This window comes from Rhinopithecus roxellana, chromosome 8 (assembly GCF_007565055.1).
Source record: "Rhinopithecus roxellana isolate Shanxi Qingling chromosome 8, ASM756505v1, whole genome shotgun sequence".
Lineage (NCBI taxonomy): Eukaryota > Metazoa > Chordata > Mammalia > Primates > Cercopithecidae > Rhinopithecus > Rhinopithecus roxellana.
Genome location: NC_044556.1, coordinates 133127595 through 133144520, shown reverse-complemented (window position 1 = coordinate 133144520; position 16926 = coordinate 133127595). Strand labels below are relative to the sequence as shown.

General features: G+C 40.4%; 1 protein-coding gene across 1 annotated transcript in view; it reads right to left on the bottom strand.

The window, feature by feature from the left end:
* Positions 1 to 16926, bottom strand: part of LAMC1 (laminin subunit gamma 1) — a 121268-nt gene that overhangs the window by 42796 nt on the left and 61546 nt on the right. The window lies entirely within an intron of this gene.

Here is a 16926-nt window from a genome sequence, read left to right as displayed (position 1 = left end):
CCTGCTATCTCTAACAATATCTATACTTTGTTACTTCTATGTTATAGTGAAGATTCCAGTTTGGTCAACAAGAACTTGTTGGGCACAAATCTATGCTCAGCTCTATGCTATATACATCAGGGAACGGAATGTGTTAGACACAGGGATCCTTGTACTCGAGGAGCTTACAGTTTTTTTCCTCCCTAAGCCAATTAATTCAAGAACCATCCTAACCCTCTCCTACAAAACCCACAAAACAGCAACTTCTGTGCTCTCAGAAGTGTTGAGGAGAGACTTCTGCCACTTTCAGCTCCTCATACCCACTAGTCCCTGAGAGACAAGGAGCGATTCCTTACGTGTGGCCTGGACCCCGCTATGTCTCTCTCTGGCTGCTGACTGGAGTCCCCCTCTCTCCTCTCCTGCACTCAGTGCAATACAGTGCAGCTCTGCCTCTGTGTGGGGTGGGGCCTGCTGCTATCCTGTTGCTGGATCTGGGACTAAGTGGGTGTGGTCAATTCAGGGAGGAAAAGAGCAGAAAGCCTATGCAAGCTATGTGTCCAGGCCACATTCTTCAACTGAGCATTCTCTATAATAATACTGACAGGAAGAGCCATATCTGACTACTTCTCAACCGGCCCAGATCTTAGAGGAGGCTGGATTAACTGTTCCCCACACACATGAAACATACTTGCACACACCTTAGCTTCAACACAAAGCCATGTGGCATGACAGAAAGAACACAGGACTGGGCATTTTGAGACCTGAGTTTGGATCCTGCCTCCCTCCTTCACTAACCATATGATTTCTGCTCTGCCATTTTCTCTTTGTAAAAATGATGACAATCCCTGCCCCACCTACTTCAAGAGTTGCTGGAAAGTCAAACTAAGATCTACACATACTTGACTAATTGTAAAATTCGATACAAATATAAGGTATTATCACAATAGGGTTTATAAAGAACATTCCTGAATTGGGATTCTGAATATGTTCACACAAAAGGACCTGACTGTTCCTGGTACAGTTACCAAAGGATATTATACAAACGTGAATATTCTATCTAGGATGCAGTACATTTTGCCTAGACAGAGGTCACACGAAATACAGTTTACACACTTCCTGTTAAAAGAATGCAAGTTTTACCTGTATCTCTTTATTGCGTCAAAAATGTCAAGATATCACCTTTGAATGAGGGTGAGGTTGTAGTACAGTATCTGTGGCATTCCAGAGACTCACTATCTAAGACATTCCAGAATGGTTAAAGTAATTTTACTCATGAGTAAGTGGCCTGGATTGTTCAAAGGCTCACTCACTAGTCTGTAGATTACAGATTATCCTTGCTTCTCTATTTTCTATCTTTCTGATATCTCATTGTTCTTTAGCAACCCAACGGCAACTGACTGGGCCAAAGGAGAGAAGGTAAAATCATCAAGGCATCCTGTGTTCCAATCAACATCTGTACTACAAAGTCACACTCTGAAAGAACCAGGCATATGTCTCTTGCTGCGGGCATAGACGCACAGCCACAAGTAGCAAAATGTCCAGAAAGCAATTATGCTAGCATTAAACTCTGATGCAGTCTACTTTGCAGGTGCTGGCCTGGCCTTGCTGGCACTGAGCTTCATTTGCAGGGCTACCTTTCTCATGACAACCTACAGCCACAGCTGGAAATGAGGGAGCTCTATGGCAGTCTGTATGGAGGCTCACACACCTCCAGGACAAAAAAGCCATGTGCACTGTCCTCAGAGTTGCATCAACCCAACAGCGCATACAGACAGCTGCAATTTACAAATTATCATGAGATGATTCCATGACAGATGAAGTGCATCATGTTTGGAAAGCATGGAGAAGATCATTTAACTCAGATTTACAAGTTCAAGAAATGCTTCCTAGAGGAAGAGGCATCTAAATCCAAGACATGAGGAATGCTTAGAATGAGCTAAGCAAACAGGGACCCATCGTCCAGGCACATGAAATGGCATGTATGAAAGCCCAGAGAACACAGAGGAGTGATCACTGGAGGAATTAGAGTTGTCTAGGGTAGCTAGAACTAGAAAGTGGCTGGAGATGAGGCAAACAAGAAGCAGAGCACGCCAGGCTACGGTCATGTTTAAGGAGCAACTTTACCTTAAAGGTAATGGCCAGCCACTGAAGGCATTAAACCAGAAAATACATGATCAGGTTTGATTTTTAGAAAGATTAGTGTGGAGATTAGGTTGGAAGGGACAGGAACGAAGATGGGGAGGTCAAGATGTGGCAGTAATCCAGGAAAGATGACAGAGGCTGAAGAATGGGAACAGATGAATGGAGAGAAATGAGTGGACCTGAGTGAGGTGTAGGAAGCCGTTTTCAATAGGAACTTAGTAACTGATGTACTACAAGGCGATAGGGAGCTGCTTTTGAAGGCCTCCTCTACTTGTCACTGTCAGTACCCTGTTTCACTGTCAAAGTTGCTTTTTCCCATTCCATGAGGTGGAAGGATTAAGAATAACATTCAGTTTTCTAGTTTAAAATGAACCAAGTGGAGGGTAGTACTATTCACTGAATAGATAACAGAGAAGAGTGGCAGGACTGGAGGCAGGTGCAGGGGTAGGATGGGAAGATGAATTCAGTTTCAGATACACTAGTTTGGGGATGCCTGCAGGTCACGTAGATGAGGAAATGTCTGTAGGGAGCTGGATGTGAGCAGTTTGACAGGTCAAGAGAGATATCTGAGTTAGAAACAGAGACTTGGGACTCACTAGTATATAGATGGACACTGGAGACTTGAGTACAGTTGAAGCCCATGGAGTAAGTGTGTTGCGTGAAAGCTGACTTCTGAGACCACCGTAAGGTGCACAAACGTTCACAGCACACACAGAGGAAGATGACAGAGGAGGCTATGAAGGGCCAGCCAGAGGGAAGAAGGCAAGTAAAAGAATAAAAATGTCACAGAAGCCAAGGAAAGACAGTTTTGAGGAGGGAGAAATCAACGGGGTTCAAATATGATAGGAGAGTCAAGTAAGATACTGACTAAGAAGTATCCGTCAGCTTCAAGCCACAGAGGTCACAGCTGCACCAAAAGCAGTTCCAGGGACAGGACGGCAGTGGTTGGAATTGAGAATGGGCCGGGCATGGTGGCTAACGCCTGTAATCCCAGCACTTTGGGAGGTCGAGGCAGGTGGATCACTTGAGGTCAGGAGTTCAAGACTAGCCTGGCCAACATGGTGAAACCCCATCTCTATTAAAAATTCAAAAAATTAGCCGGGCGTGGTGGTGTGTGCCTGTAATCCCAGCTACTCAGGAGGATGAGGTGGGAGAATCGCTGGAACCCAGGAGGCGGAGGCTGCAGTGAGCCGAGATCACGACACTACACTCCAGCCTAGGGAGGCGGAGGTTGCAGTGAGCTGAGATCACGACACTGCACTCCAGCCTAGGCAACAGCGCGAGACTCCCTTTCAAAAAAAAAGGAATTATTCAGAATGGACAGCAGGCAGACAACAGTGAGTGTAGTTAATCTACCATGTGGTCTGGCTAAAGAAGAGGAGAAGGAGGGGAAGATGATATTTGGAAGGGTTACAGGGCCAAGGAAAGACTTAACTTTTTTTCTTTCTTGTTTTCTGATAGTAGAGATGAATGTGTATTAAACACTGTTGTACTTGAGTCAGCAGAGAGGGAAAGGTGAAAAACAGAAGCTGGAAAACAAGAACGGGATTCCATGTTTGTTGGGAGATTGGTTCTCTACAGAAGGAAACCTGCCTCTTTGCTCTCTGTCTGGGTACATATGCAAAGTGACGTTGCAGGTTTTAAGGGACAGAAGTTGAAATTCGAGTTCTACCGATGACTTTTTTTCTGTGTAGTGAAAAATCAAGGATACCTGCTAACGACTGGTGGCAAAGTCAGGGAGTAACGCTGGGTGGGGAATATTTGAACAGAGTGTAGCCTGTAAAGTCATATCCCTTCCATAAACAAAAAACTCAAGGGCAGATGTTTAGAATGAAGCACACAAAATTAACCAATACTTCCTGCTCTGGGTCCTACAGTTCATGCTGGCTGAGGGAATGAGAAGAGGGGAACAGGCCGCATCAACAACGAGAATCCAGTCTTTGTTCATGTAGGACCAAGCCAAGGAATTCTGCTTAATAGCCACTGTAAAGTCCAGCAAAGATAGCTGACTAGAAAAAAGAAGGCTTACTGGGCAGAGACCAGGTGGCTAAAAAGACAGCAGAAGGCCATGCCTTTGTATGAACATCTCTGTGGAGGTGTGATTTCCACTGCAGCATTCAGCATCCCCTCTGCCAATATAATAGAAAAACAATAAGACAAGGGAACTAAAGTTGCTTCAAGGAATTTGGAATCCAGTCTGGATAAATAAGAAGGCAAATACAGAAAATGGAATAGAGGGGTCAAAGTGCGAGGTATGTGTGTTATGTGGAATTAACTACAACCAGAACTAGAACACTAAGGAGTTTCTTATTCTGTTAAATAGCTCCACTGGAGGCTTACCATGTCATCTCTCTCACCATACTTTCCTACTCTGTCCACCCTACTCATTTCACAATTGACAAAGTAAGAAGATTCAGTTAACAGGTAGATGAATAGAAAACAGGACCAGATCTTCTAATTTCCAGTCCGATGACACTACTAAATTATCATCACGCTGTGGGAGCAAGTCAAAGTAGACAGTATGGCTTTAAGGTAAAGTAGCCAAGCCAAACAATTAAGGAAAACAGTAAGTGCATTTCTGGATGTATTCCAGCAACTATTCAACCAGAACATCTTCCACCCCTCACCCCATGTTCATGCACATGAAGACTAACCATGGATATACACACCACCAAGAAAATGTTTAGCTTCTGAGTGTTCTACTGCCCCTCCTCCTCCCCCTGCCATATCCATTCCATAAACAAAAAACTCAAGGGCAGATGTTTAGAATGAAGCACACAAAATTAACCAGTACTTCCTGCTCTGGGTCCTACAGTTCATGCTGGCTGAGGGAATGAGAGGAGGGGAACAGGCCGCATCAACAACGAGAACCCAGCCTTTGTTCATGTAGGACCAAGCCAAGGAATTCTGCTTAAGCCTCCTACGTGGTGAAGTATTTCTAATGTCTCTGAATAGGGGAGAAACTCTTCTTGTCTTAGAATTGGATTGAAGCACTGACTGCTGGGGAACATAAATGCTTCTCTGTTATGTGCTACTCAGAAAAATTCCATAAGGATCTTGTGAAATAACCTCCTTTAGAGTTTAGTAATGAATGACAATGGCCATATAGAATTTTATAAAATTGCAAAATGCCCTTCCACAGCTTGAATTAGAAAAAGAAAACTAGTTCATTCTAAAGTATCAAATTAGGAGTCACTGGTTCACTACTGGCTCTTATGTGCTAACTCTCTGGAAGTCAGAAAAGGAATGCTCTCCTTGAAGCCAGGCTTGATTTTAGGAATATAAAACTAATAAAGTTGTAGCACAAAGTCAATTAGAGATGGGGTGTGTTTAGGTTACTAAATGGGATTCTCCAAACAGTTAACACAAACAGTAGTCACAGAAAGCAACTATTTGAAAATGTTTTCAATTTTGTTAGCATAACTGCTGGCTGAAACAAGAGTTCCCAGGCAACACATCCAGCTGCACACCAGCTGTTATTGTTCCACCTCAGCGGATGGATTGCACAAATAGAGTCTCACTGATTAAGACGACCCAAGGCCAAGTTAATACTGACGGTGGGATCCTCAAGCAGACACAGGCAGGCGATCGGAAAGCCCTACAGAACAACTAAGCACATAAGGAATCTACTGAGATGATCTGGTACAGTGCAGTCACTCTAGTTGCTGAAACACTCACTCCTCATTATTGCCTGTTGAAGGGCTAGTTTCTATTGGCTAAAACTTATCTTTAAAATGGTTTGTTTTTAAAAACCTATTATCCTGTTCCTTTCCCCTAAATGTCTGTACTCCCTTTTCATGGCCTCCCCCTTGCCAATCAGTCAAATGCCGACAGTGCAAGAGGACAATCCCTTAGAAAGTATATTTAGATCAGCACAACTTAAAAATGCAGACAAGTAAACTTTACAGCTTTGTATAAAATAGTAATTCCTAACTAAATTTATGACAACAAATGCAATGGAACTTACAATTTGAGAAAGCATCCCTTTCAAATGAATGAACAAAGGCCTTCAATAATCATGTTTTCTGAGTACAGGCAATACGCACTTCCTATCACACTTGGGCCATTATTAATAATCAAAAGACACACTAAGACAAGCAGAGATAGAATATGGAAAGTCTCAATTCTATGTTGCCACAGTGAAATACAAGGCAGGTGGGTAAAACAGAAGATATTTTAGAATTTCTCAAAGCTAACAGAATTCTATATCAAAAGCTATTTATAAAAATAATGGAATGATTATCACTATGGAGCTAAGAGGAAAACAAAAGTTTTGAAATAGACGGTATGATTTTGGAGAAGATATACCCATAATCTCTATGGAAATCAGATTTTTCCATGAAGTATCAAAATTAAAGTTTAAGCCAAAAAAGACACTTCTCTTTCCCTATCACCCTCAAAATATTACTTGGTGCTATGGTTAAATAAGATCACAGCACTAATCTAATGTAGAAGTTCTCAAAAATAAAAGCTTTCTGCTTGCATTACCTAACTGCAATGCCCCAAAATGCCATATACACTTCAGTAAACTGAAGGGCCAAAATTGACTAATCATGGTAATTAAAATGTGATCATAAAACAGCCATTACATGCATACAGAGAGAATTCTTAACTGAACACTAGAATGTCAAACACCCTTGGAGAGAGTAATTTCAAATAAGTGCAAATCACTGTTACAGGGTACAAACAATTTCCACTATCAAAACATATGATAAATTCATCCTAATCTGCATATCTTTGCCATTTTATTTGATATACTCACCAAAAAAGATAAGATTCCCAAGTGAAATTTTAAGCCAAGAACTGGGGAATGTGCCTTATTAACCCAAACCCCATGCTTCCAAGAGTCAATACCAGACCTAACTCATGGTGGTAGACCACAGGCATGAATAAGTCCTTGAGCTGGGCTAAAGGAACAAGGCCAGCATTCACCCCCACTCATGCAAGCTGAGGCAAAAAATCCATTCACTCTGCTAAACAAAGTTCCCACTAAAGGGATTTGACTGACATAAGATTTAACGGAGTCACAAAGAAGGCAACTAAGTTAATTATAACACTAAATAAAAAGACAGTTAAACATAAGCTACATAAGCCATATTTTAGAAATGTATAATTGTTAAGATATGAAAAAGACACCATAATTTTATGGGAAGCTATTTCTTGTTCTGTGATATTCATATACTATTGAAAGCTGGCTATAGTTTGGCTTTTATCTATAACAGAAGGGTGAAAAATAGTTTTTTTTTTAAAAAGAGAAAACCATCTAATTAAAAAAACAAGATTCTAATACCTAGAATCTAGGTATTAGATTCTAGGTATAGTAATAGACTAAGGTCAACTCCAGTAATCCCACAAAGTCACAAAAAGTTGACCAAAGTTTACTTTTTTTATTCAACAACTATCTGCTAAGTGAAGTTAAAAGTCCACTGTGATGTGCTATTTAAAATACTCCAATCTGGCCAAGCGTGGTGGCTCACGCCTATAGTCCCAGCACTTTGGAAGGCCAAGGTGGGAGATTACCTTAGTTCAGGAGTTCGAGACCAGCCTGATCAACATGGTGAAACCCCGTCTCTACTAAAAATATATAAATTAGCTGGGTGTGGTGGCGGATGCCTATACTCCCAGCTACTCAGGAGGCTGAGGCAGGAGAATCACTTGAACCCGGGAGGCAGAGGTTGCAGTGAGCTGAAATCACGCCACTGCACGCCAGCTTGGGTGACAAAGCAAGGCTCCGTCTCAAAAAACAAACAAAAAACTCCAATCCTTCATTTTGCTAGAGTGCCTTTTATTCTTTAGTTTCATTCCTAATAAACTTGGTCCCTAATTCCCCTAGATCATGTACTATTTGCATCTGTCCTCAAAAGAGGAAATAATTACAAATTACAAATACCGCAAGATATCTTACATACTAAAACGGCTTTCTCAGTTTTCACAACTGCTTATTAATTTCTTACCACAACCACCCATTAGGTCAAGGTTAACAGCTATGACTGGTCTTGATAATTGCTCAAGTCCAAATTCTTCCATTCATTCAACAAACATTTACTGAAAACCTACTATATGCCAGTCCCTGTTCTAGGCACTGGGGCTTAGGAGAGAATAAGACAAGGTCTCAGCTTTGTAGAACTTATAGTAAAGTATGGAGCATGCCTGGGAAAGGGATAGATTTTAAAATAAAAATGAAAATTCTGTGTGTCAGATGATGGTGAAAAACGAAGTGGGAATAGAAAGTTTGTAGAGAGTCTATTTAATTCAGCATTATCAGAGATGGTCGCATGACATGGATAAGGTGATATCTGAGCAGAGCCCTGAAGAAGTAAAACAGTGCAACATCTAGGGGAAGAGCATTCCAGGAATGGCAAGTGCAATACCCTGAGGCAGGCACATGCTGGCAAGTTCCAGGGAGTGGTGAGGAGGCCAGTGCGGCTGAAGCAGCAGTGAGTAAGGTGGAAAGGTATTAGGAGATGAGGTGAGAGAAGCTGAGAAGGGGAGAGGATGCCAACATGGAGGGCTTTGTAGGTCACTGTAAGACTTGGTTTCTACTCTGAATGAGATGAAAACCCACTGGAGAATTTTATACAAAGGAGTAACAGGCTCTAACTAGTATTTCAAAAGGATGACTCTGGTTGCTGTACTTACCAAAGACTACAGAGGGGATGACAGAGAAACAAGAAGATGAGTTAGAGGAGTTTTGCAACAATCCAGCTAACAAATAATGGTATTTTGGACATATTTTGAGGGTGGAACAAACCAGTTTTACTGATGGACTGGATGTGGCGTGCAAGCTTTGCCTTATACAATTGGAATGATGAAGCAGTCATGGGGGGATGGAAAGTAAGAAACTGGGAGTTCAGTTTCAGATATAGTAAGTTGAAGATGCCCATGAAACCTCTAAGTGAAAATATATCAATTCAGCAGTTAGGATATACAAGTCTGGAGTTCAGGAAGAGGCCACAGCAGGAGAGAGAAATCTGGAAGTCATCAGCATACAGTTAGTATTCAAAGCCATGGGATTAGAGGAAAACAACTAGGGAAGGGATATAGATAGATAAGAGGTACACAGACTGGGTCTTGGGACATACCAACTTTTAGCAATGGGGGAAATGGGGAGGACCCAGCAAAGGAGACCGGAGAGAAATAGCCCCTGAAGTAGAAAGAATAACAAAAGAGTAGAATTCCAGAAGCCAAATTTTAAAAAGCTTCTTTTAAAAAGAAGAAGAGAGTGATCAACTGAACTTGGTCATATACTCCTGAAATGCTAAGAAAGATGATGACTGAGCACTGGCTACTGGATTTGGCAACCTGGAGGTCTGACCTTGAGTGTTTTGTTAGAATTGACAGGAATGAAAGCCAGAGAGAATACTGGGCATAAGGGAAGGGGGCATTGGAGACAGGTAATAAAAACAATTTTCCAAGTAATTTTTCTTATTTATTTTCTGTTAGAGACAGAGGAGAGCCCTAAATTGCCCAGGCTGGACTGCAATGGTACTATCATAGCTCACTGCAACCTTGAACTCCTGGCCTCAAGCAATCCTCCCACCTGGGCCTCCCAAGGTGCTAGGATTATAAGCGTGAACCACTGCACCCAGCCCACTAAGTAATTTTTCTATAAAGAAACGAGGTGGTAGCTAGAGGGGGAAAGGGGTGATCAAGAACAAATTGCTTCTTAAGATGGGAAGACATCATGTATTGTGTTGATGGGAATGATCCAGTGTGGCAGCTGGATTTCTACTGAACAGTGAGGACTTTCTCTGGTGGCATCACTGGATTGGAGTGGGTCTAAGAGAGTCCCTTTCATCCACAAAGACGTTCTCTAAAAAAGCCTTCCCAAAGATTTCCTAAAGAGAAAAGGCATAATATACATTCTCAGGATCACTATAAGCATCCGGACTAAAAAGAGTTACCTGTACCCAAACAGTTCAAAACCCACAGGCGCTCTAGAAGGTCCCTTTCCATTAGAGCCAGCCCACGTCTATGCCTTCCTGTTACAGTAGTTCCCATCATCTGGCCCACAATGAGGTCCCAGACTGGAATCACCCACAGAGCTTTTGAAAATGCAAATTGTTGAGCCTCATCTCCACAAGTTCCATTTTGGAAGGTTTTGGGTGAGGTCTCAAACTCTTGTGTGTGTTTTTTTCTCTTTAAACTTTATGGTCTGTGACATAGCCCTTAGGAGATCCCCAGAACATGTGCCCTCAGACTCTGTATTTGTATAAAGCACCATAGACAATTTTTATGTACAATTACAGTTGAGAAATACTTCCCTACTATAAACTCTTCTCCATCCTGGTTCTCATTCTTTAAAGAATCAGGTAACAAAAGGCTTCTGTGGAATGAACTTAAGTTCTGATTTTCATGTCAGACATTTCAAGGTGCAATTTATTCCATGCATCAACTGTAGGCATAGGCAGTAAACCAGAAAAGTAGCAGTCTTCTTTAAGACACACACAGATGTTAAAGTCAACAGGTATACTCACTCCACATCCAAGTCTGGGGGTGACTGCACCAACTGAACCCAAACTCCCCAACATTTTCCTCCATGCCAATTACCTCTATCATTCAATATGCAGTCACAAGGCCCTAAATCCTAGGCAAGTAGAAATACACACTTGATTTTTAGAAAACCTATCTACTGCTGGGGATTTCACAGTGGTATCTTTTACAGGCAGGCGTTGGTCAAGATCCCTTGTAAACCAAATTCCCCACCCTCTCTGGTGTCCATCCTTCCTTCCTATAATAAAATGATACAGGACCACCAGCAATTCTCAATGGTAAGGGACACAGCTGAAAGCAAAGAGTTAACTTCTGCTTCAGTACACTCAAAAAGATAAGAAAACACTTTTTCTTCTTTGTCTAGAAGCCTAGACTTGTTTAATCCCAGTCTGTGTCGGGTAATGTTGGCATTTTCAGGGAGGGCGTTACATTCTGTTGGCTACAGACTAGCATAGAAATATTTATTTTTCAGAGAAGAAATTTTAGGTATTTAAAAAATATATATTAAAAGGGGGGCTTAAGTACAAAGCGCCAGATGTTCACATAGTAATTAGAGAGGGAGGGGAAGGAGGAAGAGGAAGGAGTGGGGGGGAGGGAAAAGAAGAGGGAGAGAATGGGGAAAGAATAAGATTGAAGAATTATAAAAACACTATAAAAGTCCAGACTTGGTATTCTGGATTTTAAATTATCTCACGACATGCACAACTATCTATAGGGCGTGCTTTCTTTTCACTTTAGAAACTCCTTGGGTCACTGATCCAACCTCCTTCCAGACTCAAGCCTTAGGACACACTTTAAGTAGCTTAGAATCCAAGACAGAGGCTGGCAAACCACAGCTGGCAGATTAAATCTAGCCCACCACCTATTTTTGTAAACAATGCTTTACACTGTTTATTGCTGCTTTTCTGGCTACAAGGGCAGGGTTGGGCAATTGTGGAGACCCTGCATGGTCAGCAAAGCCTAAAATATTTACTAAGTGGCCTTTTACAGAAAAAGTTTGGTGATTCCTGATCTAAGAAATGAAAGAATATAAAAACGAAGATTTCTACTAAAACCTCTTCTTCTGCAGGGCATACTGTTTTAAAGTTTGGTCCAAGGAAGTTTGCATTTTTCCTCTACTCTCATGAAAAAAAAGCAGAAGGAAGTCCATTCAGAAATTTTGTAAGATTTAATTCAATTACATTTGATACCCCTAGAATTACCTATGATTTCACAGAAAGAAGCACTTTCTTTTCTTAACAAGCAAAAAGATTAGCAGGTAGGGGAGGGGATGGAGATTTGATGCATTTCAAAAAATAAAATCTGTAATAATATCCTTTAGCTCTTATACAGCTCACAAAAATGAACCAGTGAAGCAGAAAGACAAGGAAAACAACACTCTTGGAACAAGTGACACCATTTTTCCAGTGGTGCCCCCTCCCATACCCACCCTCTCCCCACCAGGCAGAGGCTTAATAAGCAGCAGTTGCAGTGAAGGGGGGGAAACTGATTACTCAAGTCAAACAGTAAACGTAACTGGGACAGCAGGAAAAATGACATGTTGAAAACTGCAAATAAAGTGGAAAATGCAAGTAGATCTCATTTAGATATCTACAAGAATCTCCCTCCCTTGTCCTCTGGGTAGGAATTCAGTCCTTCGCACAAGGCCTCCTTGTACTTCTGCTCTTCTGAGCGGATGGACAATTTACATCACGAAAGTACCCTGCCAGCTGGCACTCTCTCTACAAGCGACTGATTGTGAGCAGATGCCTTCATAAGTATAAACGAATACACCCCCTTCTTCATTTTTCATTCATCTACCCTCTTTGCAAAGGAATAAGAATGTACACTCTACACACTCTCCTTTAGAAACCAAAGTTAGTGTTCTTCATATCCCTTTCTCTCTCATGGGCTGTGCTTGAACGTGCTATTGTGTTCCTGATTAAATTATACCTTCTACAAAACAGCTAAAATGTATGTAATTCCCCTGGACTACATGTAAATAATCTTGCACTCCTAGATGCATCTGCTTATTTTTTCTAATGACTGTTAAGAAACAAAACTACAACAAATTTAAAGGTCTTAATTGGCTTTTGTGATTCCAGAATTGAGCAACATCTTACTCTATAAAATAGAATGAGTGTTCCAATGAGCTGAGCAGAGGAATTAGTTTTATAGACAAAAAAGGTCTGAGAAAAGCAGAAACAGAACAAAAAGCAGGTTGACTGTTTCAAAAGTTACTTTCCTTTTAGGGTTAAACAGAGGAGACGTCTTATCATGCCCAGGTAAACTGGGCCCCTTCTGATTGGTTTGTTTGTGAATCTGAAACAATTGGTTGTTTCAGTATTCAGTTTAATTATATGGTACCCAGCATGAACAACTCCATTCTAGTTTAGTCTGGTCTGCTGGGGCCTAGTGCAAGAGGCTAGTCTAAAACAATGGGCCCCCATAAACTTTATTTAATATGACTTAGATTAAAAACTATGTCCTAGAATAGTCTCAATTTAGAACATTTGATAATCTGCCACAACAAAGAATCATAACTTTCAATCAGAAGTCAATCTAAATTATTGGTGTATTTAGTGTTATAGATTAAATAGTCTTTTTTTAAAAAGCTTCTTTCTAGTTAAATCACCTTCCCCTTAAAGCACATTCTCATTTCAGAAACTTCTTTAAATTTACCTTTAATTGGAAAGTAGTAAAGAGTTTGGCAGATAAATATCAAAATGTCCCTTTCCAATGAGGAAAAACTTTTTGCAATCACGCTTGAAACTGTTTTATAAATTATGTAGATAGCATATTCAGTGAAGGTGTCTTGAGGGTAAGGAGATCACATGACAAATTATTTACATAGCATATTTCAGGTAGGTCAGTCAGGTTCCCAGTACTTCAAAAACATGGGCCCTTTAATCTGCTTTTCCCTTTACATTGAGAGCAAACATTAAACAGTGATATCAGAAGAAATGTTCTTCAATCCAATCTTTGCCATATTTCAAACAGACAGCACTGCAGTTCTCCTCCATGGGAGTATTTCACATGCACCCACAATGGGACTTGTTCTACCTTTCTATTTACATTCTGGAGAACAGCCAAAGTCCTTTCTGGCTCTCTTTGATCTCATGCCAGAGACTTGGTATCCAACACCTACCTAGAAGAAATTTCCTTAGGAGTTCCATGACTAAAGAGGAGTTAGGAAGAAGATGGAAAGTATTCTATAAACCCACCCTGTATCATTATCACTCCCCAGCTTAAGAATCTGTGCAGCTCACCTGATCTAATGCACACTCCTCAGGCATGTTATCACAAGGCACCCATAAGTCTGGACAACTGTGCTTCATTTTCTATCTCCAAACCATATCCTACAGTTCTCCAGTGTAAACTAAAACCTCTGTTCCAGTCTTGCCATCTGTATTATCCATATGCCACATCTCACCCCTAAGCCATTCTCTAGTCTTGACGCCTTCCAAGCCCTATCCATCTTTCCAGGTTTGATTCAAGTTCCACCATATCCATCCATGCCACTTTCAACTTGTATTATCATCTTACTTTTCTGAACACATAGCACTTACTGTAATTCACCACTTGAGTATGTATTCTTTCATGTTTCTTTGCCCCAACAAGTTTAACTTATTCAAAAGCAAGGAATATATACTTTTGAGTATATTCTCTAATAGTGCTTTTCAAGCTTTTCTAATCATGACACAAGTAAAAAAGACACTTTACATTGCAATCTTGAACTCACACATACATACACAATTGAAACTCAAGTTTGACAAAATAATACAATACTATCCACGATGCAATCTGATATTCTAGTTTTCATTCCATTTGATCGAATATGCTGGTTATAGTTCACTAAATTGATTTTATGACATTAGGGAGCTGTGACCCACAATTTGAAAAACACTGCAATTTCTAGGGCACTGTGCTTGTCACAAAACAAGTGCTCAACAAATATTTATTTACAGTAGACTGACTCATCTACCAAACAAAACAGGCTAGAATTCTAAAACAAGACAATATTTTCTGGATATTGATGTAGAGCTTATGATGATGCCTTTCAAGGCTTTCTTCCATATTTTAAAAACAGATCAACATTAAAAGAAAATCTTTGTACATGGCAGCCTTTAACAAGATCAAAGAAAACAGGTCGGGCATGGTGGCTCATGCCTGTAATCCCAGCACTTTGGGAGGCGGATCACCTGAGGTCAGGAGTTCGAGACCAGCCTGACCAACATAGAGAAACCCCATCTCTACTAAAAGTACAAAATTAGCTGGGCATGTTGAGGCATGCCTATAATCCCAGATACTTGGGAGTCTGAGGCAGGAAAATTGCTTGAACCCGGGAGGTGGAGGTTGTGGTGAGCCAAGATCATATCATTGCACTCCAGGCTGGGCAACAAGAGCAAAATTCCGTCTCAAAAAAAAAAAAAAAAAAAGAAAGAAAGAAAGAAAAGAAAAGAAATGCCCTTTTCCTAAAGCTAAGTAGCAAAAATTTCATTAATCAACATGGCATCCCCAAGAGGGAAAGAAGCCTCTAGCCCTCTAAGGGATCTTAGAGGAACTTAGGAACGTATCCCCTAAATTCCTTTTAGCAGCTCCTTCAGCCATGAGCATGTGATAAGCTTTCATGGTAGTAGCAAGGACTTCCTCTCTGTGAGATAGATGGACTGAGGCCCAGTGCGTGGCGTTAGATTTCTACTAAAAAGAAGACATTTGGATAATTACTGTTTGATGCTCATGACACTTTTTTCATGGTATTATCAGTACCTGGAATTATCCTCTTTATTTTCTGCATGTTTTATTCATGTCACACACATACACACACAAGAACGTTAAGATTTTGAGGGCCAGGACTCATCCCCTGCTATCTCTTTATTTTGAGGTATGTTTTTGTTGTTGCCTTTTATAGGGAGAGAATTGTCTGAATTTTAAAGTAAGCAGCAACCCAATAGAAAAAAGAGAGTGAACCTAGGTGAGTCTGCCTTGTTGTTTGGTTAATACAGTCAATGATTCACTCAATTTACAAACATACCCTGAAACTTACTGTGTGCCAGGCAATAGGCTGAGTACTGAAGATACATAGATAAAATAAGGGTGAGCCCCTGCCTTAAAGGAATTCCATATGACAGATGAGATAAGATACAAATAATTAAGATACACAGTGAGATAAGTATTGTACTAGGGAGTAAGGGACAACCATACCTCAATTTTCTAAGTGTAAAATAAAGAGTTTACACAAGATGAACTCTAATGTATACATCTAGCTCCAAAGAGCTTGACTCTACAATCTTATCTGTTAGATTTCTGAAAATATCTCTATTACTAGATCTTTTCAATACTTACCTTTCTCGTAGTAATGTTCTACAGAAATGTTAAAATGCCACAGGAACTGATTTTACAATGATGAAGGACATCAGAGAGATGAAGTATCAACTGATTTCCAATCAAGTTCAGACTTAAGTAATTTTCTGACCCTCTACGATGCTTTTGCCAATATTCTGTATTAAGTGGAGTCCTATAAGCCCAGCTGCAGGTAAGTTTATGTTAAAATAATTTGCAATGAGTAACAGAAGGTAAGGTTCTATTTTAAAGGCTAAAAATTTTCTAATGATAGGGTTCTCAAACAGTTGTCTCCATCTTTGGATGAAAAAAGGTAACTCTTGATTTCTATGTCTACGAAAGATGAAGCAGTGCAATCTGCAGGCTCCAAACAAATAATCCAACATCTCTATCCACACCTAGCCACGAGGGACAAGTGATATGTAATGTTTTAGAATAAATTCTTCAGTAGCAAGAAAGGATGAATTCTCTGCTCTTGCTTCTATCACTTGAAAAGGTAAATGTCTGAAATCCTTTGAAAATTAGCCCAATTTACAAAACAGTGGAACTAAACTGAACTCCCACCACTACTTTGCTCGTTCATTCTCCCACAAGTTTGGAGCAAAGACCCCATTGACTTATGCATGTAGGCGGATTAGAATCGCAATGCGGCCATATAGCACATTGCTGCACAGTGATTCTGTACTGTTAAGTCAAGGCAGCGTTCACTAGATTTGTCTCCTGACTTTCCTTCTTTCCACAAAAATATAATTTCAAGTCTACTATATAGTATAATTGTGTAATTTAGGATAAATAAGGCCTGTATATACATTTATTTATTTATTTATTAACGGATATAGGTATTCCTGTTTTTATTGTCTGCTTATACTTGGTGCCCTTCAAGGGCTCCCCTAAAAGACCTAAGTGGACACAAATGTATCCTAAGGATCAAGCACTCCAAGTTCTTAAATGTCCAGTGATAAGTGAAAAAGAAAAATATTAGTGTGAAAA